The sequence below is a fragment of the Pelophylax lessonae genome (assembly GCF_965119305.1).
Source record: "Pelophylax lessonae genome assembly, chromosome: 2".
Taxonomy (NCBI): Eukaryota; Metazoa; Chordata; class Amphibia; order Anura; family Ranidae; genus Pelophylax; species Pelophylax lessonae.
In genome coordinates, this window is record NC_138769.1 from 641,563,117 (window position 1) to 641,572,101 (window position 8,985).

Consider the following 8,985-nt stretch of genomic DNA (forward strand, 5'->3'; position numbering starts at 1 on the left):
ATCATTGTCATTGTCACCCATGTCAGTGGGAGAATAAATGGCTCATTGTTGATTTTCAGTGATCAGTGGGAGGAATGGATCCTCCCAATTGGTGTTCAGTGAGAGGAATTGAATGCCTCATCACTGAGGTTCCATGGCAATGGCATTTACCACCCTGTAGACTTCATATCCATGGTTGCTTCACTACACCAGATAGTGTCTGTGGTTGACAGGTGCTGGAACACTGTCTCTAACAATGAGAAAGCCCTACATGCACAAGTACTGATCCCAATTACAGCCAGCAATCCCCAACCACAGTCATAGGTATTACTAACAACTGCAGCCACAAGTACGAGAACATATATAGATTGTATATGTTGGTGAGGGGTGCCACATCCAAAATGACATAGGCAGGGCTTTTTTTCTCAGACAATATGTGCAGGAACCCCCCCTTTCTGAGTCACCCCTTGTCTCCGCCCCCTACCCACCTCCTGCACCATTCCTTGGTTCCACCCCCTACCCACCTGCCTTCTCCTTTTGGAGAATACAGAACCAAGTAACAATTGTGGTACTAAGTAATTTGTCCGGAATTTGTTAAAAATAACAAGAAAATCAGTAAAATAGATTCCATGCAGCCAGCAACAATAGACCCTCTCAGCAACAATGGACCAACTGGAACAAAATACCCCATCCCCCAGCAACAAAAGATCTCCAGCAGCAATAACATATCTCCATGCAGCCAGCACCGACAGATTCTCCAGCAGCCAGAAGCAATAGACCCCCAGCAACAATGGATCACTCGCAACCAAATACTCATTCCCCCCAGCAACAATAGACCCCCAGCAGCAACAACAGATATCCCTGCAGCCAGCATCACTAGATCCCTCCCAGTAAACAACTGACCCCCAGCAACATAAGACCCACCCCTAGCAACAGTAGATACCCCACCAACAATAGACCTCCTGAGCAACAGTAGATATCTCCACTGCCCCGCAAAAGTAGATCCCTTTCAACAACAGTAGATCCCCCCAGCAGCTAGCATCTATAGAGCCTGAACCCCTTGCTATTACATACATTCAGTGTTGGAGGTGCCGGAACTGCGTTCCCCCGTGTTCCCGCTGAAAAAAAGCCCTGGACATAGGACCAACACAGTAAGACACAATCATGGATTTTAAGGCACCACAAAATATAAAATTTTATTTTTTTGTGGTGCCCTAAGAATCCATCATTGTTTCTTTCCTGACAGACTCCATGGCAGCATACGTACCGGGTTTGGCCCCGCCCCCAAACCTACCCATAGGACATAAATCTTTGCTCCTGTTCAGCACGCGTGTTCCTTTTTTGTCCTCCAAAGGATTACCTGTATCCTACCTGAAGATGGATCCCGGGAGATGGATGTCTCTACCAATCGGGTATAGAGTTCTTAATAAGCCCCAGCTGCTGCGGGGTATGGAGTAGGGGCGAAGATGCATGCAGCCTTTGGCCAAAAAGCCCAGCTGCTACGGGTGGCCGGTACCCTAAAGTGACAAAAGTCCGGTGTGTGTGATCATCCATTCCTGGTGGCAGCGGTTCGTGAGTACCCCTTGGTTTCAATACCACCATGGCAGCTATGCTTGTTTTATTATTGCTTATGTGTTTGCTTTATAATTCTTACGTGTTCCCTGGTGGCTAGCGGTCCGGGGCCGATCGGTGTTTACTTCCTGTTCGGCCGCCGGTTTGATCCGTAGTGCGCATGCGCGGGCGCCTCGAGAACGAGGCTTGGTTCTTGCGCATGCGCAGTAGCAAAGCGGCGCATGCGCAGTGATGTTTTTCAGGCGGCGATCGCTGATGACGTCATGGGGCGCCATATTTAAATCTCCTAAGCTGTCAGCAGTGTCTGTGTGTATACACTGCTGCTAGGAGACGCTCTGTGTGCTGCCAGCTGGTTCTTGGAGATATTCTTACTGCTGCATCGCTGCCGCTCTGCCTCTTATCCACCTGGTTTCCTGGTGAGTAGCTGGTCCCCAGTTTGGGAGCCCCCCCCCATGTTTGTTTGCTTCCTTTCTGATATCGTTGTCCGGCTCATCCTGTAGGTCAACGCCAGAATGGAAGCCTCTCTGCCCTCCGGTGGTCAGCCTGCCCTTATCAGGTATTAGGGGCTTTTCAGGATGGGGGTGTGGGTTTTGGGGGGGACTGGAACTCAGATGTTCCTAGCTTCCTGTTTGTCTCTCCTTTGATTTCTCTTATTGTTTCAGCCCTTCTCATTCAGAGTCTCTGCATTCCTCTCAAAGGAGTGAAAGGCGTTCAAGTTCCCACCACCGGCATTCTTCTCGGAAGTCCCCATCGGGCTCCCATCACCATAAGAGAGCGTCCACATCAGCCAGTCACTCAAGAAAACCTGATAAAGCAGGTTGTTGGGGCTGTGGCGCTCGTGTCCCTGAAAAGAAGTCCCTGTGTGACAGGTGTTTTTCCCAGGCTGCGGGAGAAAGGGATACTTCTGACCAGCGTATTGAAGCCCTAATCAAAAGGGTAGTGAAGGACTCTTTAGCCGAGATGGGTGTCAATCAATCCCAAGGCTCTACAATGGCTCCTCCAAGCCCTTCCCCTGCAATGCTTCATCCGCAGGAAGACCTGGAGTCTGCTCATACAAGACATCAGTCGGCACTCCTGTCAGAAAGCGACTCTGAAACTGAAGACCCCTGTCTGGGGTTTGAGTACGCCTTAGTTCCTTCCTTGGTAAAGGCGGTAAGGGAGACCTTGAATTGGGAGGAGTCGGCGGTTCCCCCTCCCAAACAAAAGAAATACTTTAAGCAGCTCAATAAGGAGCGTGTTAATTTTTCCTTCCTGGGAGAGCTGGGAGATATTATCTCAGAGGAGTGGGGTAAGGTGGAGCGAAAAAATTCCTTAGTCTCCAAGATGTCCAAGTTATACCCATTTAAAGAGGAAGATGTCAAAAATCTTGAATCACCTCCTCTGGTGGACTCAGCAGTAATGAGGCTGGTAAAACACGTGACCCTTCCCCTGGAGGATACGGTCTCGTTCAAAGATCCGCTGGATCGAAGAATGGACTCAGACCTAAAGAGAATTTATTTGACGGCAGGTATGGCCTGCAAACCGGCCCTAGCCCTGGCCGCTCTATCCAAGGCTATGGAGTCATGGGCTGATGTGGTGGATGAATCCGTCAGGACAGTCTCGGAAGAGGTCGCCAGAAGTTCCCCAATTCAGGAACTTAGACTGGCTTCGTCGTTTCTTGGGGAGGCTTCCATAGATCTGATCCGGCTGTTGGCCAGAGTTATGCTGTCCTCAGTCACAGCTAAGAGGGCCCTATGGCTTCGTCCGTGGGTCGCTGATCCGGCATCAAAACAAGTCTGGTGCCGTATTCCCTTTGAGGGGTCCTCCCTTTGAGGGAACAAGCTTGATGAGGCCATAACCCGGGCCACGGGCGGGAAATCTGGGTTTCTTCCCCAGGATCGACGCCAGTTTAATGTAAAGAAGGGGCAGCCTAACAGGAAGTTCGTTCCAGATCGAGCCAGGGAGGCTCGCACATACAGGCCTGGACGAGAATTTAATAGAAATTGGAGGTCCAGACAATCCTCCAGGAAGGATTCTAAGAACGTCTCCTCCAGGGACCGCGAGCCCACTAAGTCCTTTTGAAGTTGGGCCTGCTCAGGCATGCCGAGTGGGAACACGTCTACTCTCCTTCCGTCATGTCTGGGCGGTTTCGATTCGAGACCCCTGGACAGTCAGGACGGTGTCCTCAGGTCACAAGTGGGTCTTCAAGGAGATGCCAGGTTCAAGATTCCTGCCTACTGCCCTACCATCCTCAGTAGAAAGACGTCAAATTTTACTTTCTTACGTCGATTCTCTCATTACTCAGGGGGCTGTCATCTCCGTTCCAGAGTCCGAGCAAGGCCAAGGAATTTACTCTCCGCTCTTTCTGGTTCAAAAGAAAAACGGGTCGTGGAGACCAGTCATAGACCTCACTTTCTTAAACCAGTTTATAAAGAGAGAGAAGTTTAAGATGGAGACCCTGCTGTCCATACAACAAGCAGTTCAGCCGGACGATTGGATGGTGTCCATCGACCTGAAGGATGCTTACTTTCATGTTCCTGTGGCAGAAAGTTTTCAAAAGTATCTCCGGTTCGCAGTGGGAGGTTCACATCTACAGTTTATCTGTCTCCCCTTTGGGCTCTCCACATCTCCACTGACCTTTTCAAAAATCTTATTGGCCGTGGTAGCCCTGCTGAGAACAAGAGGTATTCGGCTCCATCATTATTTGGACGACCTCCTCCTGTTGGCTCAAAACAAAGATCAACTGGTAGATCATCTGGGACAGGTCATATCCACCCTTCAGAGTTTCGGCTGGCTTCTGAACGAAGAAAAGAGCCACTTAACTCCAACACAGTTCCTTGTCTATCTGGGCGCTCTGTTCGATACGGCAAGGGCCACAATATCCCTGCCAGTAGAAAAGATAGGTACAGTCCGGGACAGAGTTCGGTCTGCCCTCTAGTCTTCTCATCTTCAGGCACGCCAATGCCTGAAGGTAATTGGGACTATGGTCGCAGTTCCCATGGTAAAATGGGCCCTGTGGAAGATGAGGCCCTTTCAGAAGGGATTTCTACATCAGTGGGATGCATGGCACCTGGATCAACCTATCTTTCTGACTCCAGCTATGAGAGCGAGTCTCCCTTGGTGGTTGTGCAAAGATCATCTGTTGAACTGCCACTCACTGAGGCCAGCCCCATGGGTAGTGATCACTTCGGACGCCAGCAACCTGGGCTGGGGCGCCCACTGTCAGTCGGAAGTGGCTCAGGGCAGGTGGAGGTTTCCTACCCAAGGGATAGTGTCCAACGTCCTGGAACTCCGGGTAGCATATCAAGCTCTTCGGGCGTTTTCTCATCTGACAAAAGGTCTACCTGTCATGCTACGACTGGACAACACCTCAGCAGTAGCGTATGTGAGGAGACAGGGAGGAACGCGCAGCTGGTCCCTTCTAAGGGAAGTAGAGCCGATCATGTCATGGGCACAAAAGAACCTCTCAGATCTGTCAGCAGTCTATGTCCCAGGAATCCAGAATGCCCAAGCAGACTTTCTGTCCAGAGTAGACCTGGACAATAACGAGTGGTCCCTACACCGGGAAGTATTCAATTGGATCCTGTCACTGGGGTTCTCCCCAGAAGTCGATCTCTTCGCCTCCCCCTGCAACCACAAGCTACGGAAGTATTACTCGAGGTTCAGGGATCCCCAGGCATTCGGGGTGGATGCCCTCTCGGACCAGTGGAGGTTTCACAGGGCGTACGCTTTCCCACCGGTTCCGATAATTTTACAATTTCTCCTGAGACTCAGGTCGGAGCCTGTAGAGTTACTGGCAGTGATTCCCTTCTGGCCCAACAGGCCATGGTTTTCCCTTCTGACACTTCTCAGTGTCCGAGACCCAATCCCTCTACCCATCAGACCGGATTTGCTGTCCCAGGGGTCGGTGCTACATCCATGCCCGGCTCGTCTACATCTGAGGGTCTGGATGTTGAAAGGAGGAGATTACAATCGTTAGGGTGTCCTGAAGATGCGATTTCTACGCTACTCAGTGCCAGAAGAGATTCGACAAATAGGGTATACCAAAGAATCTGGTCAAGGTTTTCCGCACAGTTGGCTGCAAGACCTGATCCTCTTTCTTCCATCAAGATTCAAGATGTGCTGTCCTTCTTGCAATCAGGTCTGGATCTCCCTCTTTCTGTAAGTTCCCTCAGGGTCCAAGTGTCAGCTATCTCGGCCTTCAAGGGGATTTCTTGGGCCAGTCATGCTCTGATACGACAATTCTTTAAAGGAGCAGTGAAAATTAGGCCTCAAAGAAAGCCTAGATTTCCCAAGTGGGACCTTCCCTTGGTCCTGGATTTCCTTTCTGATCGGATTCAGGACACGTCGGAGCCCATCACCATCAAGGAGCTTACTTTGATCACAGTCTTTCTGGTAGCTGTAACTTCGGCTAAGAGGGTATCAGAAATTGGGGCCCTCGGGGCACAAGAGCCCTTCCTGACACTCTTTCCTGATAGAGTGGTTCTTATCCCTATGTTGGATGCCAGACCGAAAGTGACTTCTGTTTTCCACGAGAACGTTGAAATTGTGTTACCAACTTTCAGACAAGAGGAAGACTCTCCGGTTCATTCTCTGGATGTCGGTAATTGCATCAAAAAATATCTGGAAGCAACATCTTCTTTCAGGAAATCAGAATATCTCTTTGTTGCCTTCTATGGGAAAAGCAAAGGTTCCAGGGCCTCTACGAGATCTATCTCCTCATGGATTATTCAAACCATACAGTGGGCTTATAGGGCTAAGGGCTTGACCCCTCCAACAGCAGTTACGGCTCATTCAACGCAAAGCGTCGCGACTTCCTGGGCAGTCTCCAGACACGTAGCTCCCGACGTAATTTGTAAAGCAGTGGCATGGTCCTCTCTTAATACTTTTCTGTCACACCACTGTGTTGAGCCGGCGGCTCTCTCTTCTGTAAATTTTGGTTTGCAAATCTTGTCTGTTGACAAAGTGAATTAAACTTTTTTCTGTTCAGCACTGGCCCACCCTGTGTGTACGGCGAGTTATTTCCCGATACGTGTGCTGCCATGGAGTCTGTCAGGAAAACGGAAAATTTATATCAAATACTTACCGTAATTTTCCTTTCCTGATGGACTCCATGGCAGCAGGAGTTCCCTCCCGGATTTCTGTGGAGGATAGTTACAGTACACGTGTGCTGAACAGGAGCAAAGATTTATGGGAGTGATGTCCGATGGGTAGGTTTGGGGGCGGGGCCAAACCCGATACGTATGCTGCCATGGAGTCCATCAGGAAAGGAAAATTACGGTAAGTATTTGATATAAATTTTCCGTTTTTTGTGCTAGTCCTGCAGCCACAAGTACTAATCCTGACAGCAGCTATGAGTACTTCTACCAACTGCAAGAACAAGTATTACTACCAGCTGGGGCCACAAGTATTACTACCAACTGAACCACTCTCCCATCCTCCTGAACATTGTTCTCTATTCAAAGGATAAGCAGTGCTAGCAGAGTTTGTCGCTCTGCCACCCTTTTTATCTCATATACTATCTAGTTAATAAGGATACATTTTGAATCTGTACTTAAGTAAGTAATCCACATTAAGAAATGGTCATACCATTTAAATGCACTTACCGCCCCCTTCCCTCTTCCCGTCCTTCTCCTGACCCCCATTCCAGGCTGAAGCTCCGCTCCATGTACTCTCTACTCACTGGCTGAATCCGGGTTCCCAACCTGGCCAGCAGGGGGCAGTTGGGGGGAGCTGGGACAGCTCGGTTGGGGCTGGCCAGGGAAGGAGAGTCTCAAGTGGGGCATGGAACCGGCCTCTGCTCAGACACAGTTTACACCATCCATGCTGGGGGGGGGGGGGGGGGGAGGCCTGCGCTCTGTCCTTGTCTTCACCCTGCACTCAGTAGGTCAGTCACAGAGACTTTTTACTTCTCTTCACCAGGAATCCTTTAGGCATGTCTGTGGCAGAAGTGGTGCAGCCTTTTTGCAGGACATCAGAGTGGCCCAGGGGGCAGTTGCCTCCCTGCCCGCTGGCCAAGTCCTCCTCTGCCAGCCACTTTATTAGGTACACCTGTTCAATTGCTTGGTAACACAAATTGCTTATCAGCTAATCACAAGGCAGAAACTCAATGCATTTAGGCATCTAGACGTGGTGAAGACAACTTGCTGAATTTCAAACTGAGCACTAGAATGGGAAAGAAAGGGAATTTAAGTGACTTTAAATGTGGTATTGTTGTTGGTGCCAGGCGGGCTGGTCTGAGTAATTCAAAAAGTACTGATCTACTGGGATTTTCCCACATAACCATCTCCAGGGTTTACAGAGAATTGTCTGAAAAAGAGAAAATATCCAGTAAGCAGCAATTGTGTGGACGAAAATGCCTTGTTGATCTCAGAGGTCAGAGGAGAATAGGCAGACTGGTTTGAGATGATAGAAAGGCAAAAGTAACTCAAATATCCACTTGTTACACCCAAGGTATGCAGAATACCATCTCTGAATGCACAACACATCGAACCTTGAAGCAGATGGGCTACAGCAGCAGAAGATCACAACAGATGACCCTTCTGTCAGCTAAGAACAGAAAACGAAAGCTACAATCAGCACAGGCTCACTAAAATTGGACAGTAGAAGATTGGAAAAACGTTGCCTGGTCTGATGAGTTTCAATTTCAGCTGCGACATTCAGATGGTAGGGTCAGAATTTGGTGTAAACAACATGAAAGCATGGATCCATCCTGCCTTGTATTAACGGTGCAGACTGGTGGTGTAATGGTGCGGGGGATATTTTCTTGGCACACTTTGGGCCACTTACTACCAATTGAGCATTGTTTAAACATCACGGCCTACCTGAGTATTGTTGCTGACCATGTCCATCCCTTTATGACTACAGTGTACCCATCTTCTGATGGCTCCTTCCAGCAGGATAATGTACCATGTTACAAAGCTTAGATCATCTCACCACCAGAGATGTATAGTAACGAAGTAGAACTACTTAAGTACTGTACTTAAGTACCGAAATGCGGTATCTGTACTTTCCTAGAGTAGAATTTTTTTCTCCTACTTCTACTTTTACTTCACTACATTTTTTCGATTATTTTGATACTTCTACTCAAGTATTTTTTTTTTGTGCTGCATAGTTACTCGTTACTTTTAAAAAAATTACCACTGCCAGAACAGTAGATGGCAGGTTGCATAAAGCTCAAAAAAATGTGTATAATGTCATTTGTAAATCAGCGCATATGAAAATAAAGGCTGTGTATAATCAAAGCTGCTATACCAAATCTTTCCAATAAAAAGAAAATATGAAACAAACAAATAAATGATGCTACAGCGCTTAAAGTGCATCAAGAAACTACTAACAAACACCGGTTAATCATTTGAATAAATCATTTGAAATAATAAAAACAATATGATGTTCATACTTTTGACTTCTTTCTTTAATAACTACATAACACAGTACTTGTACTTCTACTTTCAG

General features: G+C 48.2%; 1 pseudogene across 1 annotated transcript in view; it reads left to right on the plus strand.

Annotated features, from left to right (window-relative positions):
* LOC309546738 overlaps positions 1 to 2,255 on the plus strand; it is a 5,124-nt pseudogene extending 2,869 nt beyond the window's left edge. Inside the window, exon 2 of the transcript in view lies at positions 2,214 to 2,255. The product of the transcript in view is annotated as an uncharacterized misc_RNA (transcript). The remainder of the gene's footprint in view (positions 1 to 2,213) is intronic.
* Positions 2,256 to 8,985: the final 6,730 nt, after the last annotated feature.